Genomic DNA, 22,640 nt, shown 5'->3' on the forward strand with positions numbered 1-22,640 from the left:
CATGGAAGTCTACTGGGGGAGGCAGATGGTAGCAAACAAACAAATAAACAAAAACCCCTAATGAAGGGGAAGAAGTAATGGAACATGGGTCTATGGGAATATTTAACTAAAGAATCTGACCTGGATCAGGAAGTCAGTGAGATGCCGCAGAGCAACTAAGCCCGTGCGCTACAACTACTGAGCCTGCGCTCTAGAGCCCACGAACCACAACTACTGAGCCCACGTGCCACAACTACTGAAGCCTGTGTGCCTAGAGCCCGTGCTCCGCAACAAGAGAAGCCACCACAATGAGAAGCCCGCCCACCGCAACGAAGAGTGGTCCCCGCTCACTGCAACTAGAGAAAGCCCGCACAGCAACGAAGACCCAACACAGCCAAAAATAAATAAAACAAAAACATAAATTTATTTAAAAAAAAAAAGGTGTTCCCTGAGAAAGCAGAGACCTGAAGGACGAGCCAAACAGACAAAGGGGAAGGGGAAGAGTATTCCAGGCAGAGGGAACAGCATGTGCAAAGGCCTGGGGGCTGGAGGGACAGGCCCAAAGAGGAAAGGTCACCTGGGGAGCTGGAGACCATAACCAAGGGTTTGGGATTCCTACCTGTATTCTTCCACCATACCCCACAGCCCAATGCCCCCATGTTTCATGGCCTCAGATAACACCCTCAGCCCCTATTGGGCTGCTCACTGCACCCGCAGGTGCCCAGGAGAGCTCAAAGAAGGACCACAGAGTATAGAATATCAGAATTGTGCGAAGAACATATAAGGTATATCCAACTTTGTTGAAGCCCCTTCAGGCCCTGTGGCTGGTGGAGGCCTCTGGCTTGAGTTAAGACTAGAGGCCAAAGATTGAGTGCTGAGTAGAAAAGTTTTACTGCCAAACAAAACACTGTTCCAGCAGAGTGTCTAGGTTGGGGAAGGGGGAGAAATGGGGTTGGTCATGAACTATCTCTGTTCTGTATTCAAAAAACAAAGTTTCTGAGCGTTGCTGATTGACTAGGGATATCTGGCTTGTAGGTCAGGGGAGCACTGGGTTGGCTGAGAGTGGTCGGCTGTGGACCTGGGGTGTCTGCTTCAGGATTATGGTGTCTAGCAGCCTCTGTGTGTACATGACATGCCCAAATCAAGATTTGGGTGCCCAATCAGGTCTGCACTGATGTCAGCAGGCTAGATGGCCAGATTGGGGCTTATCACTGGCCACTGGCCTTCAATTCTTTATGTATGAAAGTATGTGGGGACCTCCAGATCCCTACACCCTGAGTCCAGTCCAGTTAATAATTGTTTGCTGAATGTGACTGTCGATCTGTGATCTATATCCTCAACACCTAAGCCAGGGTCGCCTTCCTCTTCCTCACCCCCTCATGCTGTGTTGAATTCTATTTCCTCTCATCTTCCACTGTGCCTGCCCTAGTCTAGGCTACCATTATTGCTCACCCAAAGGCATTCATTTCCTCCAAACTTATCACCTCCAGCTCATGGTCTATGAGTCATCTGTCTGAAATGTCACTTATCTTCTTAAAACCTTTCCCGTGACTCCCTTTGGCCACTGGGACAAAGCCCTGAGGTTTGCACACCCAAGCAGTCGACCTCTCCAAGCCCACCCCCTCCATGTCCCCCTCACACACTAGGCTCAGCCACAGTGAATTTCCAGTTTCTCCAAAGTCATGCTCCCTCTCACCGTTAGGCCTTTACCAGTGGTGTTCCTTCTGTGTGGAATGCTGTTCTCACCTTCACCTGGCCACATCCTGCTTATCTTTTAAGTGTCAGTGTATATGCCAATACCTGGGAGCCTTCCCTGACATCTCTCAATTGGGGTTAGGTGTTCCCACCTTGGTGTACCGCAGTCCCTTCTCTTCCTTAAGTATTTTATTTGAATTGGAGTGTGGGGGAGAGATGTGGTACCTTGGGTTATTTAGGGAAGACATCTATCCCCTGTTGCTCAAACTGCCTAGAAACGTGGGCTGGAACCTCTGGAGAAGGAGATGCCAGCACAGCCCCGCTTCTTCCTCTAGTTCCTACTCTAAGGAGGGTGAGTAGTCCCTTGGGCAGATTATTCTCCTGAGCCATGCTGTAAGGGGACTCACTGCTTCGCCAGCAGGGCACACGGCGAGTAGAGGGCTCCAGGCTGACCAGCCAGAACATTGGACCTACAGGGGCCAGGCAAGGGCCCAGGTTGGAGAAAGGCAGGCCAGCGTTCAAACTCTGCATCTCTCCATCTGACCGAGTGACCGTGCCGTTAAAGCTGGCTGACTTTCCGCTCAGCTCAGCCCGGGCTTATAGTGGGGGTTGTGCTAGGCCAAGAGGATTCTCAAGCAGCCTGGCTGCCTTTTGAACTTGAGTTTCTGGCTCTTGGGTGAACAGAATGAATATCTTCCTGTGAACTAGAAATGCCTCCCTGGGGCTCTGTTCTTTGAAAGGAATCAAGGGGCCCCACAGACTGACCTCAAGGCCAGTGATTTTTTCCAAAGTCAACACAAGTCACCAACTCTGCTCCTCACCACCACCACCCTGCCACCGCCATGTCAAGTGGTGATGGAAAGTTCTCAAGGGTCCCCTCTCCTGTTGTGTAAAACGGGCACCCATGTGCATGCCTGACTGTTGACTGGGGTGAGTTCTAGGGAAAGGAGAGCTGGGATGACACAGTCATTTTACTGTGTATGCTTCTATAATGTGGGGATGTTTTTACAAGCATGTATCACTCCTATAATTAAAGATACAAATCTAGTAAAAAGTTCCCTCTTGTAGGCCATAGGGTCGGAGGGCAGAGGGTGACAAGGAAGACTTGATAGGTGAGACAGCACTGGAGCTGGGCCTGGTCAGGAGGGCAGCAGTGGCAAGGGGACCTTTGGACCCTGTAAAGGCAAGATCCAGGGCTCAAAGATGAGAGAGCTTTAGGGGAAGAGGGCAAAAAGGATGGGCACACACTGGGCTGGAGGAGGAGTTTATGGAAGACTGGTGAGAGGTGAGTTAGTACTGTAGTGGGTAGGGCCTTGGATGCCAGACCAAGGAGTTTATATTAAGGGGTTTTTGAACCAGAGAGATGTGACCTGAGCTAGGCCTTGGGGCTGGAGCTGGCATAGGTGAGAGAAAGGCCAGGCCTGCCATGAGGCTGTTTGCTTATCCCAGTGAGAAGAGCAACAGTCAGGGGAAAGGGGTTCCTGGATGAATGAGCTGGGCTGGCCAGGACCTCAGCACTGATGACCCACCCTCCACCTGCACCACAAATCCTCCCAAAGCCTCGCTGGGCACTGGCAGCTCTGCCTGAGGTTCCTGGTCTACCTGTAGCCAGAGACAGGGTGACATCCCAGTGTAACTCTGGTTCAGTCTCACTTGCCCACCTTGACCCAGAAAGGAGGTGGACCTCTTGGGGCCTCCAATTCCTTTTGCCTTCACAGAAGAACTCCAGAGCAGCTGTTTGATTTTGGGTCACCTAGTGATTCATTTGCATATCATGTTTTCCTGGGTCCTAGAGGAAAAGCAAGCCTGTACACCACCAAAAAAGTTAGTAGGATGTGTCAGCATGAGCCAGATGACGATTCTCACACTGTAGGGCCACCTGCAAGATGCAGGACGGTGCTTTGGCAATGCTGGGGGTTCCCAAGGGTTCCAGAGAGGGCCAGATACCTCAACAGACTGGGTCTGACAGCAGGGAGGGTAGGTTAGAGTGCCCCACCCAGTGCACCTCCCAGCCCTGCCTCCTGCCCCACAGAGGCTGCTGGGGACAGTCATGCCTAAGGGGCCATCCAAGGTCACTTGAGGACCTACATAGAGATGGACTGGGCCTTGGGCAGGTTCTTCAAGATCAAAGAACCCTTCTCCTCTTCATAATTATGGTTCCCCCGCCCTGTTATGACCAGCTACCAAGGACTCAAAGTTGAAAGAAAACCCAACGAGCAGGGAGGGAGCATCTTCTCCCCTCTCTGACTCCTCTGAGTTGTTTAATGGAAAGAGATCAAGGCTACTGCACCTTGAAAGGGCCCAGAAATTTCAGAGTCTAATGAACACATCAGGCAAGGAAAATCTCTTCCTCTACCGCTGGTGGTCTCACAGCTAAGAGCTCTGGGGCTTGCTGTTCCCTTTGCCTAGATTCCCTTCCTCACCTGGCCCCATCGTGGCTGAGGAACTCCTGTTCTTTCTTGCAGGTACCACCTCTTCTGTGAAGTGAAGCTTCCCTTTACCACTCTACCAGCACATTCCCCGCCTCCATTGTTTCTGTGTCTTGTATTTAACCTATCACTGCATATTGCACCCTCTGCTGTTTTGCTTTACTTATGGTCTGGTGTGATGTCATATGAGCCTTCCTCTGCTCTGTGTACCCAGGGGGTAGCCAAGTGTCTGCCTTATTGAGCAGGTGCTCACTAAGCATTGCTGCAACAGAGCCACAAAGCACAGTCCTGGATTTCCCAAGCCAATTCCAGGCCACTTTGGGATGCTCTACCCTTCCTAACTATCCCCTACCAGCCCACCCTTAGCTTCCAACACCCCCCTACCCACACCTGAGGTTGGAGCCCGACGTCAGCCACACCTGGAGGTGTCTTTCTTGAAAGGGTCCTCAAACTAGCAGTCTGTAGAGGTCCCCCAAATTCTCGGTGACCTTGGCACTCGGGCCAAGGCAGAGTGAGGAAGGCTGGAGCTGTGGTGATCCCTTACTGCTCTGGAGGTGAACCCTTGTGCACAGCAATGTGGTGATGATTGACAACCCACGTACAATAAGGGTCATGGGTTGTGACCCGGGTGAGTGAGCATGCTGCCTACCCAGGGTGTCCTGACACCCCATCTGGAGATGGCCTGGTGTGGACTCAGGACCCAGGACGTTATCCAGCTTGGGCTATGGGCAGGGCACACGAGACTAGCCAGGCAGGTAGGAGACTGTAGTCACCCTCCATGAAGCGAGCACCTCTGAATCCTCAGTCCACCTCTTCCACCCTCAGGATAAGGATCCAAGGTCTAGGCAGGCCTTGGCAATGAAGAGAAAGCCAGCTCCTGCCACAGGGGCCTTGGCAGTACCAGCTGCCCCCTTGGATGCCCCAGCTGTAGGCCTCTTGCTCCAGACTTTGCATTCCTCTAGGATGACAGTGCCCTCTGTCAAGTCAGAGCCTTGCCCTCCTTCTGCCAGGGCAGCTTTTCTGTGGGCTTCTCAAGCCTTAGAATTCTCTGGCTGGCTGATGGCTCATCTTCTGCTTAGCTAGGCTCCAATGTCGGGCTCACTCCCAGCTTGAGTCAGCACCCAGCTGGCTGCTCAAGCCTTGGCTCTGGTCTCTAACAGGTCTCTGGGCAAATCTGCAGCTCAGCTCTAAACACTTTTGCATTTGGTCTCTTTGGTTCATTGATCAGGAATCATGTGATCTTTTAAAAACACAGCTGGTAGAGTTGCCCATCTGGGCTTCTGCATTGGGGCCATAAGGTGGGCTACCTAGAATTTATTCAAACCTGCATGTCTGGGTGCAGAGAGAGGCTGCTCTCACAGTGTCTCCTGTGATGGTCTTCTCATTTTCTGGATCATCTTAATTCTTGGGACCCCTCTTGGCTGGGTTTCTAGGACTCAGTCTGTTTTTTTTTTTTTGCGGTACGTGGGCCTCTCACTGTTGTGGCCTCTCCCGTTGCGGAGCACAGGCTCCGGACGCGCAGGCTCAGCGGCCATGGCTCACGGGCCTAGCTGCTCCGCGGCATGTGGGATCTTCCTGGACCGGGGCACGAACCCGCGTCCCCTGCATCGGCAGGCGGACTCTCAACCACTGCGCCACCAGGGAAGCCCACTCAGTCTGTTTTTAATGTTCATTTGTCTCCTGAGTTCTTCTAAGGACTATTTTCTCTTGACACTGAGATTCACTAATTACAGGATAAAGCACTTATCTGCACTCCTCCCCTGTCCCTGCAACACACACACACACACACACACACACACACACACACACACACACACGTTTCCCAGACAAGATGGGTCAGAAGTCCTTAGCCAGGTCAGTAACCCGAGATAGTGATGTCCTCTGTGCTCCCCTCCCCACACCATCCTTTGAAATATACACAGGAACATTGCTGATGTGTCAGAGACTGCCAAGTGTCCCCCAGTATCTGGTCTAGCTGAGTACATGGCATCCAAAATAAATACTAAATTTCCCAGCCTCCTTTCCAGCTATGTGACTGTTTTGGTCAATAAGCTATAAGTAGGATAGTGTATGCAACTTCTTGAAAGGCATGCCTTCTTCCTTTCTTCTTTTTTCATGCCAGCCAGAAAGTACCTGCTGTGATGTGACAGCTGGAGTTAGAGCAGCCATATTAGAATATTGGGATGAAGCCACTCTCTGAAGATGGCAGATATGGTAGCCCAACTTCCAAGATGGCCTCCAGTAATTCTCAACTACTGGAAGGTCCTTGTTTCATTCTCTCCCGTATTCAACAGGACTAACCCGTGTAACCGACAGGATATTGCAGAAATGATAGTGTGATTTCTGAGACTACTTCATAAAGGACACTGCAGCTTCTGCACTTGCTCCAGGCTAGTGGAAGCCAGCTGCCATGTTGTAAGCACACTCAAGCAACCCTATGGAGGATTATAGGTGGTGAGGAACGGAGGCTTCCTGCCATAATCCAGAACCAATGTTGCAGTGCCATTCAAGCCATCAAGTGACCACAGCTCCATTCTGACATCCTGACTGCAACCTTATGAGAGAGCTTAAGCCAGAATCACCTAGCAAAATTACTCCTGAATTCCTGATGCACAGAAAGTGTCAGGTAAGAACACCTTATTGTTGTTATAAGCCACTGAGTTTTGCGGTAATTTGTTACACAACAATAGAGGGAAAAAAACAAAATAGAAGGAGCCTTGACGCTCTGAAATTGTGGAGGGCCATAGCAGCCCTTACATTTACATCAGACTTTTTTTTTTTTTTACATCAGACTCTTTTTTAAGAGACATAAACTTCTCTTATTTTCACAACTATTATTTTGAGTTTTCTGTCATTCCTATTCCTAGTCTTATTTTGGAACTGCTCATTCAGAAACTCTTTTAAGAATTGCTAGCTGGAAGTGCCTTTGGAGGCCATTCCCGTCATTCCTGCTGCCAGGGCTGTGTTGAGGCCTAAATCTTCCCAAGATGATGGGTAGTTAATGTCTAAAAATGTCTGTAAAAGGGATTTTATAATGAGGACCACTGGCCAAGGATCAGGAGACCTTGGCTCCACTCCCTTCTGAGTGCTATCATTTATTTAACACTTTGGTGACCTTACCTGGCACAGAGGGACACTGTCTTTAATATGGGATGTCCATGAGGCTCAAACAGACGTGTAAATAAGCAATTTGGAGAGTGCCAAGCTTCTCTACCAACTGAAGAAAGCACTCTTGCTGTGGGTCTGGCTGTTTCTGTGGCTGGATGCAGTTAGCCTGCCTCAGCATTTACAGGTGCTCCTTTTCATGGACCAGCTTTCGGGTGTGCATCTCTGTGGCCTAATGAACAAATCCTCACCAATGATGAGACACCCTGCTCAGATCCATTCAGCCATGGCAGCTGACAGGGCTTAGTGATGGCTAAGTCCTGATGGTTAGTCTAGTTTTTAACTAAAGCACTTCTTCCCATTGCCCTGGTTGCAAGACAGTGGCCAGACCTCTGACACTCTCTCTCCACCCCATGTCCTGCTTCGTCACAGACCACAATTTCCAAGTGGACTAACCATCCAACATGATTCCTGACCCCCAGCATCACAGTTCCCGGACCTGCTAATGTTCCTTACCTTTTCCCATTGGCTCTTGCCACACTGCAGGATAGCCCCTCTCTGAAATGTTAGCCTCCTGAATTCTACCAGAGGCCTTGACCTCCTGCTTTCTAGATATTTTCAGTCTGCTCTCCACTCCTGCTCTTGCACTTCAACAAAGACTTTCTGTTCCGAGAGGCTTCAGTTGATTCTACAGTCTGGCCGCATCAGAATCATCTGAACAGCCAACAATTTTCTTAAACCCTGTATTAGTTAGGATAATGCTAGATGCTATAACAAACAAATCCCCAAATGTATATTGGCTCAGACAATATAGCTGATTTCTTGTTCACAAACAACTCACGTGGGTGTTCCTGATCAGTGGTGTGTGTCCTCCAAGTGATGATTTAGGGACCGGGATCCTTCCACCTTGTGGCTCTGCCATCTCCAACATGTGGTTTCCAAGGGGGCCTTAAACTAGAAGAGGAAAAGAAGGGTGGAGAAGGCACATCTGCTTCTTAACTATTTGGGGCTGGAAAATACATGTCATCCCTGATCAACATTCCATTGGCAAGAACGTGTCACTTGACTCCTCTCAGATGTAACAGATGTGAGAGGAGGGGTATATGCTGGGAAATGTAGCCTCTGCTGGGACGCCCCTTCCTAGCCTCAACTCTGTTCTATGGCAGGGCAAGGGATACACTTTTTTTTTTTTGGTGAACAGTTAGCTGTCTCTGCTACACACTCAAAAGGAAATGAACCTTCTGCCACAATTGTCTTGTAAGACTGCAGCCCAAGTACTACAGGCCGACCAACCTTCCTGCCTTCTATGTCCTGGAGAAGACCCTGAGGAGGACAGGTCAGTGCTAATGCAGATTTATGACCGCCAAAGCCACCAGGGCCCCTGTATTGCTAGGCCTAGGTCAGATTCTCTGGTATTTCCCCTAACGGGTGTTCCAAGCATCCTCTCCTTGCCCTTAGCCCCTTCCCCACCCTCATTCTCAGCAGGTGAGAATTTTAGGGCCGAAGGGCATGATGCCCCTCCGCTTCTTCCCCTGCCCTCTCCTCCCCAACCACACTCATGTAGATTTGTCTGTGCCCACATTCCCTCCAGCTTCACAGCCTGAACTGCTCCCTAGATTTCACACCTGTGTGTCCATCTGCCTCAGAATGCCTCCACCTGCATGTGCATAGGTCCTTCATACTCACCATGTCTCAAACTGAACTCACCATTGTCCAGCCCATCCCCCTCCCCCAAACCTGCTTCTCCTCCTGGGGTTTCTTTCTCCTGTGATGGCGACACCCTAACCACATGGTTGTCCTTGCTTAAAATCTGACGGTCATCATTGTCTCGTTTCTCAGGTTAAATCCTGGCCAAAACATTTCTTGAATCAGTTCCCTCCACTTGTTTTACTAAGTTCAGGTCATCACTTCCTGCTCAGATGCCTGTAGCCACCTCCTAACACGTCTTTATGCCTCTAGTCTGTTCCCCTCCAACCACTCTTCACGGGCAGCCAGAGTGACAGTTCTACGGTACAAAACTGACCACAGCACTCAGTTTCTTGAGTGAAGTATGGACTTTCTCCTGAGGCCCCCGAGTCCCCACATGACTGGCCCCACTGCAGCCAGCCCCTTACTTTCCATGGCACTCCAGCAACACTAGACTTTCCTCTGGCCATGCCCTGAGGATCCTTGATGCCACACGGGGGTCATGGGTGAGTGCTGCTAGAATATCCTTTGTGTTCCTCTCTCTGTTCTTATCACACTCCTTGGTAAAGCTCTTTTTGTACGTCTGCTTCCCAACACTGCAAGGGCAGGAGCTAACTCTTTGTCTCATGATTTCAGTGTCTGGGACAGTGCCCATCATACAGTAGGTGCTCAGTGAATGAATGAAGATGGTGGAAAGGAACCCGTTGAAAGTATGGAAAATCTTGATTTAGATACGCTTGCCTTATGCTGAATGAACATTTCCTTCTCAAGAGAGCCAAAGTGTGTGTGTGTGTATTTATCTGTGAAATCTGATCCTTTGCCTGAGAGCCTCCCATCAATTAATCATGACTGGCCATTCTGCACAAAACCTCTTCTCCCAAAGCACTTTGCATAGAGGGGCTGAGCTCTCCCACCCTGCCAGTGCTGTGGGCTTAGTTCCTACCACATGACTGGCCTGGGCAGTAGACTCATACCCATGCCTCCCACTGGACCTCCATGGGGACCAGGGAGGAAGCCAGAAAGGAGCATCGTGCCCCATTTTTAAGATAAGAAAACCTGTTCATAGGAGATGAGGTGATTGTACAAGGATGCAGATCACTCTGCTGTATCATAGAGTGTACTATGCCCCTGCTCTCTGCAGCTGACATAATGCCCCATGGTGCCAACACAGACCCTGGGCTCTGTGGGAAACTGCCTCAGACACCACCCCAGCTCCTTAGGTCATAATACATCTTGCATGTCAGCTACTCCCTTGGGTAAGGAATTATTGGAACAGACACCACCCAAGCTGACGCCAGCATAAAGAGGACTCTCACAGAATCCAAATGCACAAAGTCATCCCAGGAACTGGAAGCCCATTAGACAAACATTTTGTCTTTTGTGCTGGACTACAGGCCCTTTCCCCCTGCATTTCTAATTCTTCCCTTTTTCACAAAACCCTTAACCATCTTTTACAAGGCCCAACATGACCGCCAGTCCTGAGTCACCATGACTCACAACTCCAGGGCCCACAACCAAAGAAGCAGAGCGTCAGGGCCTTGGGAGCACTTGGCTGGCTCAGCCTGGGTGATTGTTGGTTCTCCCAGGCTAGGCTTTCAGCCCTGGCCCATCACCTGGAACATGTACAGCATGTCAACTGGTACAAACAGGGCAGCAGGGGTTGTCGGCAGGGGAATTCCAAGGAGGGATGTAGGTAGGGAGCCAATTACAAGTGTAGGGAAAACTGTGAAAGATGTTGAAATTTAGTGGTTGTCCTGAATAACTTACCCACCTAGGTTCTTTCTGCCTTTTGTGTCTTTGACTAGGTATTTCTCAGCTCTAAAGATGGAAGTGAAGCTGTAACACCTTAATAGTAATGCAAATAATTCCTGTTCACAGTTACACAGATTGTGTCTAGTGGAAGGCAACTGACTATTGCTGTGTGGATTCTGACCAATTTTGCATCCATTTCTGAAATGATTTCAGCATTCCTTATCTGACTATCATGTGTGATAGTTTTGAGTTCTCCTTTGAATTGGTTGTAACGTTTTAGTGGTTCTCTCGTTAATTAATGAGTTAAACTAAATCTTTGACACATATTCATTTTATATCTTGGGACAGACATGATTATATCCTCTTTTAAAATTTATTGTTAAATACAGACAAATCTTGTGTGATCCCATACTCCAGAAATATTATTGATGCAGAGAAAAAAATTTAGGATACACAGGAAACTGTTAAGTGTTCACCTGTGGGGAAGAGGGAGGGAGGAGGTACTTCCTTTTCATTTTATATCTTTTTGTACTATTTTAATTTTTACACTATGTTAAAAGGATTTCAGTGGAGGTTGGCCAGGCAAAGGTTTAAGGGCCGTCTGTTTTCTTTTTTTATACTTTTCTCTATAAAAAAAATAATAACATTAACTTTATAATTATTTGTTATGTTGTACATATGGTTGTTTGGACTTTTCTGATTGTATATTATATTAAAAAAAACCTGATACATGTTAAAATTTAAAGGAAAAAGCAAACCAAATAGGAAAATCTACATCTTGGCATATTGCTCCAAGCCAGCCCTGGGCAGCCAGTGGTGGTTACGATGTGCTGCCTGTCCTCAGGGAAGAGGATAAGGTTCAGGCTCCACCCACAGGCCAGAGGGTTCCAGGCACCCTCCCTCCACACACACCTTGTGTCAGGGGCTGTGCAGGTGAGGCACCTTCCTCACTGTTCAGTAGCTGTCGCATCCCCTCCCTTCTGCCTTCCTGGCAGCCCAACTCAGGGAACACTGATGGAAGATGATTCCAGAATGGGAACATTCCTTCCCCCTTCCCTTCCTCTCCTGACAGCTGAGAGGCATCCCTCCCTCCCTGGCTTGCAGCTGAAAGGGAATAATGACTGCCAAACCACTGCTTGCACAACAATGCACTTCTGAGCAGGGTACACACAATTTTTGTCAGTTGAATCCTGTCTTCCTCCTGACTTACATGATGGTCTAGATATGCTCTGGCTTCCATGCTCATGGGTGGTTCAACCACTAGTAATAGCTCCCAACACTTCATATTCTCTGTCTTCATTAACCAACCTATGAACTGGCAGATTTTTAAGTTCATGAGGATAGAACCTTCCTTCTAGGGAATTTCCCCAAGCTTGGGTATTTGTCTCTGCTGTTTTCTTAGCGTGTGTGTGGTGAGGGAGGCAACACCCACAGGCAGTGGGACCATTTCTCAGCCCCAGGAGCCTCCCCTGACCTTTGGCATGAGTGTGTGCAGTCCCTTGCATTTGGCACATCTGCACACAGGTGCCTCATTAATGAACTCTGGCCTAGGAGGACCAAGGAATAAGGAAGGCATGAGCCTCCTCTCACGTGCTGAACACCTGCAGCTAGCCTGACTAGAGCTGACCCTTCCCACACTTACCCACTAAGCACAGAGTTAGTCACCCCTGAAATCCTGGGGCTGCTGCCCCATGTACTCCAGAACACCCTCCTACGCAGCACACCACTGCCGTGGGGAGGGGGGGGTCTTTACGCCTAGTGCCACTACTTTGGATGTTAGAGCCCAGACACTCCATGTCGTATGACTACATCACTCTCTCCCTTAAGTCCTTCAGTGGCTCCCCATTACCTGCAGGATCAAGTCCGAGCTCCATGGCCCGGCCTTCAAGCCCCTTGCTTCACAATCTGGCCCTAGGTATACCTCTGGCACCATCTCCCTACACCATGTACCCCACTGTCTAACTACTCATTCAGCCCAGGCACACTGGAGTCCAACTTCTGTGTAAGTCTAAAGGCTGTTTTCCAAGCCCTTGTAGCTGCCCGAAATGCCTCATTTCAGAATTGCATTATGCAGATGCAGATGTAGGCGTGCCAGAGTCTGTTCTAATGCAGGGCCTTACCCTGGTGCTCACACCATCCCTAAGGCTGCACCTGGCTGAACATTGCACAGGTCACTTTCCAGAACGGCTCTCTCCATGGGAGCAGCTGCAGATTCCTCCCACCTCCCCAAAGCTCACTGCCATGGAGCAGAGGCAGTTGTACTAGGACACATCACAGCATCTTGCTGCCAAAGTGACAGCTACAATTATGTTTTGGCTGACAGCTAGAGATGAGAGAATGTACAAACAGCCGAGGCCTCGTGGGCCTTCATGATTCAGCAGTTTGTGCTGTATGCCCAGCTGGTAGGTGAGGTGGGCCCAACCTGTCTGCCGTCCAGGCCCCCCCTTGGTGGGCAACCGGCTGGCTACAGACCTCAAGTTAATACCTGGGGCCCTCAGGTGAAGTCCTCCACTGGGCGGTGATAGTTAATGCCCCCAAGGGCCACCCCAGGCCCAGAGGAGTGGAAGAGTAGAGTGGCCAAGCCCAGGCAAGGCCCAACCCAAAAGATAGGCACTTGCTTCCTAGGCCAGCGCAGGGGCAGGCAGCGCAAAGGGCCAAGCTGCCCAGGGGTGGACTCCATCATGCTGGGCAGCCTGATGCGGGCTGTGCTTGTGAGGGACAGACAGTCTCTCTTGAGGCTCAGGGCACCACCTCCACGAGGAGCCTCAGGGCCACAGGCTATGGTGTCGGTGTAGGGGCCAAGCCACTGCAGCGAGAACAAGCACGCAGCAGCGGCAGCTCCCACTTACTGAGTCCTCCCGTGTGCCAGGCACTGCGCTGACCGCTTCACATACATTCCTTCTTTTCATCTTCCCCACAACCCACTGAGGTAAGTTCTGTTATTGCCGCCACTTTACCAGGGAGGAAACTGGGTCTAAGAGAAGAATGTGATGGTGGCCACATGGCTGGCAAGTGTGGAGATGGAATTTGAGCCCAGACAGTCTGGCTCCAGAGCTCAGTTATGCCTCATTATCCTGGTTCGACCCTTTCAATCCAGTCTTGGTTGACAAAGCTAAGAGACCCCCCAGCACATTCCTCACAGAGTGTGAGTTGAGTTGAGGCCTCCAAGTATACTTTGGCCTGGAAGCCAAGATATTACCAAGGAAAATAAACAACAGCTATTTCAGGTGAAAGGTACTGGGCTATGGAATTGGGGGGGGGGGAATTTAAAAACTACCAGGATTTCCTCATTGTACATATTTGTATGTTCAGCAGAACAAGCGTCATCAGGACGCTGCTGTGTGGCCAGTGTTGCCCCTGGAGACAGAGGGCAGGAGCAGGAACAGTCCTTTCTCCCTGACCTGCAGGCCTCCTGAGCCCAGGGCTTGCCTCTTACTCAGCCCTGACCTGGGCTCTGGCTGAGGCCCTGGGAGGGGTGGGCTCAGGGTCTTGGGGTTCTCTGAGGAGCATTGCTGCCCTTCTTAGGTCCCTTGTGAGGCAGAACCTGCCTGTCCTCGCATCCTGTCCAAATGCATGAAGATTGGAGACAGTAGGCTTCCAAAGTGGGCGTCTGAAAGGCCAGCAGGGCTGGGACGCAGGAGCGTTTGTACTTCAAGTGGCTGCTGCCCATGAATCACCAGTTTCATTCTATGCTCTCAGCTCCACAGAGGCATCATTTCCACCCAGCCTCACATGGAGCTGGCGGCCAGAGCCTCTTAGTGGGGCTATAAATAGCATATCATCAACTCACCTCTCCTGAGCTCATCACAGGCTCCTAGGTTTACTGTGTGTCTTCCTGCTGCCTGCACGTCACCATCACTCAGATTTCCCAGGTGAGGCCTGGCTGAGAGACCCAGGGCACACTCTGGGGGCTGCAGGGTTTGGGTTCTCAGAGCTGTTCAGGGTGACAGCGAGGGCAAGGGCAGACTTTTGAAGAGCTCGGCATTTAACGTGTCATAATTATAATCTCGGGTCTCTGAGATCCTCTCCAATTAAACGCAGCAGCAAGGGACTGTCATTTCTCCAGGAGTCCTAGAAATAAAAGGCAAAAGACTCATCAAGACACACCCAGAGAAAGCCACCCGGAGTGGATAGCAACAAATGAGAGGTTTCATGCCTTCCCGTGGACTTGTCTCCTAACACTGAATGAAATACTTTATGACTCTCTGGCTTCAGAAGTGAGATACACTGAATGAAATACTTTATGGCTCCTTGGCTTCAGAAGTCAGATCACATTTTTTTTAGTATTACTCAGAGCTACCATTATGGAGTGTTCCCTGCGTGCCAGGCTCTGTGCCCAGACTTGGCATACAGCATCTCATCAAGTCATCACAACAACCATATTGAGTTAACTGCTAGCGTCATTGGCTTTCTGTCAGTGAGGAGGCTGAGGCTCCCAGAGTCACAGGGACAGGGCTGCTGGATTCCAGAGCCCAATCTCTGAACCACCACACTTTCTGCCTCCTGCCGAAGAAGACTGTCTGTGTGTCCATGTCCGTGTCCACATGTAGCCATGCGTGTGTCCATGTGCGTGTGCAACTGGAGGGATCTGAACCGTAGTCTCCTTTTCCCAGCTTCACATACCAAGTGGGAGCCAGATGCTTGCAGTCATCTTCCCCCAAGTCCCAGGCCCCTTTGGCATCCTAAATGTCCCCTGTCGCTATCTTCTCCTACATCTGATCTTCTTCTAGGTTCTTCTGCAGGAGGGGCCCAGCCTCCATTTGGCTCTCCAGGCCCAACTTGATGGTCTTTCTCATGCCTCCCTCCCCTCAGGTCCTGAAACAGGCAGAGGTCAGGTGGGACTCCCTCTCTCCCCTTTGCCCTCCCCCCACTTCCCACCCTGAAGGCAGCCTGCCTCCAATCTGTGTCCTCCTTTGCCTCCCAGAGCCACAGTCCCGTGTTTGAGGTCTGGAGCCCTTTACTGGCATGTCTCAATAGCCTTCTAGGGCTTCCCTGGTGGCGCAGTGGTTGAGAATCCTCCTGCCAATGCAGGGGACACGGGTTCAATCCCTGGTCCGGGAAGATCCCACATGCCACAGAGCAACTAAGGCCCATGCGCCACAACTACTGAGCCCACGTGCCACAACTACAGAAGCCCACACACCTGGAGCCCGTGCTCCACAACTAGAGAAGCCACCGCAATGAGAAGCCCGCACATTGCAACGGGCTCGCTGCAACTAGAGAAAGCCCGCATGCAGCAACAAAGACCCAATACAACCAAAAATAAATAAATTAAATAAATAAAAATTTTAAAAAAATAGCCGTCTAGCTCACTGCTGCACCTGATGAATGTATTAGAACACAGATTCTTGGTCCCCTCCCCAGAAACCTGAAACAATCTAGCAGGGTGGAGGCCAGGGTCTGGATTTTTAAAAAGGTCTCCCAGTGGTCTATGAAGTCAGGATTAAGAGCCACTTTGTCTAACTGGCCACCTAGACTCCAGCCTCTCCCTGTTCCAAACCCTCCCACCCACAGCTATCAGCTTAATTTTCTTAAAGCGCAGTTTATCTCAGGTCACTGTCCTGCTCAAGATTCCTTGGTGGCTCCCCACTGCCTGTAGGCCAGTGCAAAGTCCTTAATGTGGCATTCAAGGCCCTCTCCATCCTGATCTACTCATCCTGCTAACCCCTTGCCCCACCCACAGAGCCACGTTTCCCTGTGACAGCCTCCTGGCCCTGCTCTCTCTCCTTAGCTTGTCTGGACTTTAGATGTCAATTGAAACAGCAGTGATCCTTCCCTAAGACTTTGAGCCCTTCAATAAGAGGAATGAGGAATTATTGCTAAAATGCCCTCTTAATTCAAGAGCCATGTGTGCAGCTTTAAATGAAGAGGGCTTGTGTGGCTGCAGATGAAAGGAGATCTGCCAGCAAATACAACACAATAGCAGTAATGTGTAAACACAGGATAGCAGGAGAGGTGGGTCTCATGATTAATTCAAAGAAGATGGTATTTCAGCATTCTCCCTGCTTTTATTCAAGCCCAAAAGACAGAGCAGGTCTGGTAAGCACTGGGGCCCGGGACCATGTTTCAAAGTGCCTCTCATGCTTTTCTGTCCCTGTTCCTAGACAAAAGCAGAGAAACCCATTTGGATCTTGTTCAAAAGGTCAGAAGTGTTTTACTAATATGATTAAACATATTAAACATATGTGTGTGTTTGGACTTTGCTCCATTTCCCACAAAGAAACACCTAGCCCAAAACACAATAAAAAGTGTGTTGATTGACAGCAGGAGTTATTTCAGAACGTGGCCTGGAAATTGTTCCCCTCAAGTACTTCAGAGTGAAAATGGACTCTAAAGAACTTCTGGCTAAATGTGACAAAAGAGCCTCTCATGAATCTCCATCTGCTCCCTCCCAAATCCCTACTACAAACAACCATAAAGGAGTAAAAAGAGTTACAAATCCACAAGGTTTATGCAGATAAGGGAGGACATGGCAGCAGATGAAGTATGTCAGCACATTTTTGGAAGGCAGGAAGCAGAGGAAGGAGTGGCGAGTCACATGGCAGCAAGGGGGAGGCTGAAGGCCTGATGCCTACAGAGGGCTTCTGGGTGAGAAGCGGGCAGACTGCTGGGACAGGGAGGACAGAGCTGCACATGGGGCGCAGAGCGGGGAACTGGTGGAGAGCGGGGAACTGGTGGAGAGCACAGTCCCTGTGGGCAGTGGGGTCACCACACCTTGCTTGCTCCTGCAGGAGACTTCAAGTGCCCATGGGGGTTTTGGGTCAGCTCATCAGGCACTATGGAGGGTGAGTATGGAGTACAGAACTGAAAATATGGGGAATAAATGGAAACCCTGATACTAAGAGGTAAACTTGCAGCCCCTTTTCCTCACCCTGCTTCTAGGAAGCCTGGCAACCAGGCACACCGCAGGCTGAAGACTCAAGAACTCTTCTGAAGAAACCGAGCAGACTCAAGGGGAAGGCCTACAGATACAGACACGATCCCATTACAGACGCCCAATAGAAGAGCCAGCTCACCTTCTACGGGGCAATCCACTGGTAGACAAGCTCTACCCAAGCATGCTGACCATCCAGTCATCTCTTCAGCACATGACTCTTAAATATGATCTGAGAGCCAAGATCCCCAGACATTCAAGGAAAGCCTCAGGCATGAGAGATAGGTGTTGGGGAGGGAGAAAGAATGTATAAGTTTAGAGAGGAGGAGAAAGCTTTACAAATTCTATGAAATCTTCAGGGAAAGAAAAGAAGATTTCTCTCTCAAGGTTCATTTTCATGAAATGTCAGAACACCAGGGATAAAGAAAAGACCCCAAAAGGACTCAGAAAGGAAATACAGGTCAATTGAGAGGATCAGGAAAAGATCAGAAAGACACCAGACTTCTCAGCAGCAACACTGGAAGCTGGAAGATAATGGAGTCAGGACTTCAGAATTCTGAGTGAGAATTATTTATAGCTTAGAAATCCAAACCTAAACCATTAAGAGAAAGGGTAGAATAAAAGACACTTGAAGACATGGGAGATCACAAGTAATTTGCCTCTCATGCTCCCTTTCTCAGGAAGCTCTCCACCCAAATAAGAGAACAATCCAAGAATGAGGAAGACATACCCAGGAGAGGGCATAGGGATTCCCAGGATGATGGTAAAGGAGACCTGGATGCCAGGGGGGCAGTAGGCCTAGGGATGTCCCCCTCTGAGCCAGAGAATAGAGGACTCAGGACAGAGATGGGCCAGATGGATTACCTAACAGGTGTGACTAGGTGGAAAATTATGTTGAGGGGCTATTAGATGGTTGTGAGAATTAGTTGTGAGAATAAGTTTGTGAGAAAAAGTTTACCAAAAACTGAGTCAATAAAAAATCTGAGGCAATTGCTACCTACAGAAAACCCCACAACACAAAAACTGTAAAAGAAGATAAAGGCAACACAAAAAAATTTACAGAGCCATAATAATGTTAACACAGATTATTGATTTAACTAAAGGCTGTGAGACAGTGATGGGAAGCTGGAGGAAAGGGAAGGAGGATGTAGGTGGAAGAAGGTAAAAGAAACCAATCCTCATCTCCCATGATTGCAAGAAAATGGGTAATGTTTAAAATTGACAAATCAACAAAAGAACACTATAAATATATGATTTAGAAAGATGGGAGAGGAGGTTAAAACTGGGAGAAACAGCTGAAAGAGTTTAACTGGGTACCTCTGAGCATCAAACAGGGAGCTGGGGTTGGGTGGGATAAGAGACTGCTATTTTCACCATGTCTCTTTCAGTACTATTTAACCTTTTAATTTGGGGGGTATATATGTTATTTTTATGAAAATTTAAAAATTAAGAAAAATTAATAGAAAATATTTTAAATTGACAAAAACAAAAATTTTAAAAGTGTTAGACATGCATTAATTACACCTCTGTGATTTGTTTCTGTCCTATTGATCTTCCTCACCATTCATTCATTCATTTTTCTTTCTAAGTCTTAAATATTGATTGGAAAAATGTGGCAGATTGCCAGAGAAAACACATTCTGGATATACTTACACTAAAAAATTATTTGTTTATCTGAAATTCACATTTAAGCTAGCTTCCAGTATTTTTTTGTGTGTACTAAATCTGGCACACTAAAATGTAGTTCTCTTTTCACTAGCCCCACAGGTTAATCCTATGGCTAAAGAGATGGCAGAAGCAGAAAGTTTGTCTGCAATTAATATTCACAGTGTGGGAGAGTATATAACAGGTGACAGAACTTCCTGGTTAGATGCTGAGAAGTGATCTGCTATCTAGTCGTGGTGTGGTGCCAGCCAGTCCCTGGCCAGTCTTGGTGAGTCCAAAAGTATTAGAAAAGTGCAGTTCTTGCCCTGTGACTGGCAGCAGTGTCCACCCCAGGGCCCAATGCCTGGCTGCTTCCCTCCATCTGTTCCTCAGAGCACAGGAGATGAGCCCAGGCCTCTTGCCAGTCATCACCATCCCTTTGCTGCATTTTCTTTCTTGAGAAGGGGAGGGGAATATAAAAAATAAACTTAGCTAAATTCAGGAGTGGAACCACATCCATATCACCTCTTCTTGCTTTTTTTTAAAACCCAAACCCCCAAAATTGCCTAGTTTATTTTTTTTTGGCTGGGCTGTATGGCTTGCAGGATCTCAGTTCCCTGACAGGGATTGAATTTGGGCCCAGCAGTGAAAGTGCTGAGTCCCAGCCACTGTACCACCAGGGAATTCCCCCTTCTTGCTTTTTATTGAAAAACTATCTCTCTCTCCTTTTTTTTTTAATTGAAGTATAGTTGATGTACAATGTTGTGCTGGTTTCAGGTGTACAGCAAAGTGATCAAGTTATACATATATATGTGTGTGTGTGTGTGTATATATATATATTCTTTTCCATTATAGGTTATTACAAGATATTGAATATAGTTCCTTATGCTATATGGTAGCTCCTTGTTTATCTGTTTTATATACAGCAGTGTGTATCTGTTAATCCCAAACTCCTAATTTATCCCTCCCCCTCCCCTTCCCCTTTGGTAACCGTAAGTTTGTTTTCTATATCTGTGAGTCTGTTTCTGTTTTGTAAATAAGTTCATTAGTATCATTTTTTTAGATTCCACATATGAGTGATGTCTTGTGATATTTGTCTTTCTCTGTCTGACTTACTCAGTATGATAATCTCTAGGTCCATTCATGTTGCTGTAAATGGCATTATTTCATTCCTTTTTATGGCTGAGTAATATTCCATTGTACCATATTCCATATCTTTATCCATTCATCTGTCAGTGGACACTTAGGTTGCTTCCATGTCTTGGCTATTGTAAATAGTATTGCTATGAATATTGGGGTGCATATATTTTTTCAAATTAGAGTTTTCATCTTTTCTGAATATATGCCTAGGAGTTGGATTGCTGTATCATATGGTAACTCTATTTTTAGTTTTTTAAGGAACCTCCATACTGTTCTCCATAGTGGCTGTTCCAATTTACGTTCCCACCAAAGGTGTAGGAGGATTTCCTTTTCTCCACCCTCTCCAGCATTTAATATTTGTAGACTTTTTGATGATGGACATTCTGACTGGTGTGAGGTGATACCTCACTGTAGTTTTGATTTGCATTTCTCTTATAATTAGTGATATTGAGCATCTTTTCATGCCTGTTGGCCATCTGGATGTCTTCTTTGGAGAAATGTCTATTGAGGTCTTCTGCCCATTTTTTGATTGGGTTGTTTGGAAGAACTATCTCCTTAAGCAAATTTCTTACACAAAAAGTGTACTGTGTGCTTACTTAAGAGTTTCACTCTCAAAGAAGGATTTTGTTCTTGAACTGTGGGAAAATCCTCTACCACCAGTGACTAACAGTAGGAATGTAATAATTTTCTCCCTTTTGTGCTGGGGAAACTGTTCTTTGGGGTTAATAGAATTAATACAAAGGATATGTGAGTCCTCCTGAAAGCTAAAATTATTTCTGGAAATATATAAATACATAATTTGGAAATACATATACATAAATGTATATAGAGAAAGAGAAACAGCTAAAATTTAGATATTTAAAAATGAGGGAGGGGCTTCCCTGGTGGCGCAGTGGTTGAGAGTCCGCCTGCCGATGCAGGGGACACGGGTTCGTGCCCCGGTCCAGGAAGATCCCACATGCCGCGGAGCGGCTGGGCCCGTGAGCCATGGCCGCTGAGCCTGCGCGTCCGGAGCCTGTGCTCCGCAACGGGAGAGCCCATAGCACTGAGAGGCCTGCGTACCAAAAAAAAAAAAAAAAAGAGGGAGAACACAATATAAAGCATTTTTGTTGTTTTGCTATTAATTATTCCTTATGTGAGTAGATGTCAAAGGCAGCCAGGCAGGCAACAGGTTTCAGAACTCCAATTAGGATTAAGATGATCAGCCACAGGGTCCTATTCAGCAAAACTAATAGAATAACAAAAGAGTCTGCTTTTCTTAAACATTTTCAGGTCTTCCTAAAAACAAATAGCTGTGGCCATATTTTTTTTTTTTTTTTTTGCGGTACGCGGGCCTCTCACTTTTGTGGCCTCTCCCGCTGCGGAGCACAGGCTCTGGACGCGCAGGCTTATCGGCGATGGCTCACGGGCCCAACCGCTCCGCGGCATGTGGGATCTTCCCGGACCAGGGCACAAACTCGTGTCCCCTGCATCGGCAGGCGGACTCTCAACCACTGAGCCACCAGGGAAGCCCCCATATTTTTTTAATCGTAAAATATTTAATTATGTATCTAGTTCAATCATGAATTTATTGTAGATGTGAGATGACTGGAAGCTCAGTTCAACCCAACGAAGCATTTTGTATTTTTCTGACATCTCTAATTGTTTAAAGTTCTTTTTTTTAAAGATTAAATCTAATTGTATAGAGCTATCACTCTTTGGCCTTATGCCTGCCTTGGAAAGCAACGAAGAATGAGCCGTATTCTACAAAACAGCCCTTCCAAGATCTGAAGACAGTCCTAGGGCCTCTCCACTGTGTCCTTTGCCCCCATGTAACCTGGTCTCTGATCCCCCTCCTCCATCTCCTTCCCTGTGAGCACTTCAGTTCATCAGTGCTGCGCTTAAAATAAGGCACTCAGACTCAACTCCTGGTATGGCCCGAGGCGTACAAAATAGCGAAGAACTAGAACTTTCTGTGATCTGAGCGCTGAATATCCATTCAGTTAGGTTAAAGCAGCCGCTCAACTGCTGTTATAAGAATATCAATTTTAACGTTTCTGGCAAAGAGAAGACTTGTCTAATTCAACAGAAAACACTTAAGCTTAACATTTACAACAGGTTAAAACATTCATGCATTTTGATACAAAACACCATCTTATATGAATATAAATGATGGATTAACAAACTTTTGCAAAACAGAGGCTAACCTAATTTTAATCTTTACTACCTTTGCAGTAAGGAGCAGGGTAACTTCCTGCAGTAGGAAGCCTTTGGGGAATGTAATTTCCACTGCCTTGTGATGTTAATTTGAGACAATTATCATAAGCAGACTAAAAAAAGTTGTGCATATTATTTGT

General features: G+C 47.8%; 2 long non-coding RNA genes across 2 annotated transcripts in view; one reads left to right on the forward strand and one right to left on the reverse strand.

The window, feature by feature from the left end:
- LOC117197554 (uncharacterized) overlaps nt 1-22,640 on the reverse strand; it is a 48,519-nt gene that overhangs the window by 8,572 nt on the left and 17,307 nt on the right. The window contains exons 2-3 of the long non-coding RNA XR_004478224.2: nt 14,437-14,717; nt 8,050-8,162 (exon numbers count right to left, since the gene is read on the reverse strand). This is a non-coding gene — a long non-coding RNA (uncharacterized LOC117197554). The remainder of the gene's footprint in view (nt 1-8,049; nt 8,163-14,436; nt 14,718-22,640) is intronic.
- Nucleotides 6,943-11,223, forward strand: LOC117197553 (uncharacterized). Its single transcript, XR_004478223.2, has 3 exons — nt 6,943-8,544; nt 9,531-9,604; nt 10,700-11,223. It is a non-coding gene; the product is annotated as an uncharacterized LOC117197553 (long non-coding RNA).

This window comes from Orcinus orca, chromosome 3, assembly GCF_937001465.1.
Source record: "Orcinus orca chromosome 3, mOrcOrc1.1, whole genome shotgun sequence".
NCBI lineage: Eukaryota > Metazoa > Chordata > Mammalia > Artiodactyla > Delphinidae > Orcinus > Orcinus orca.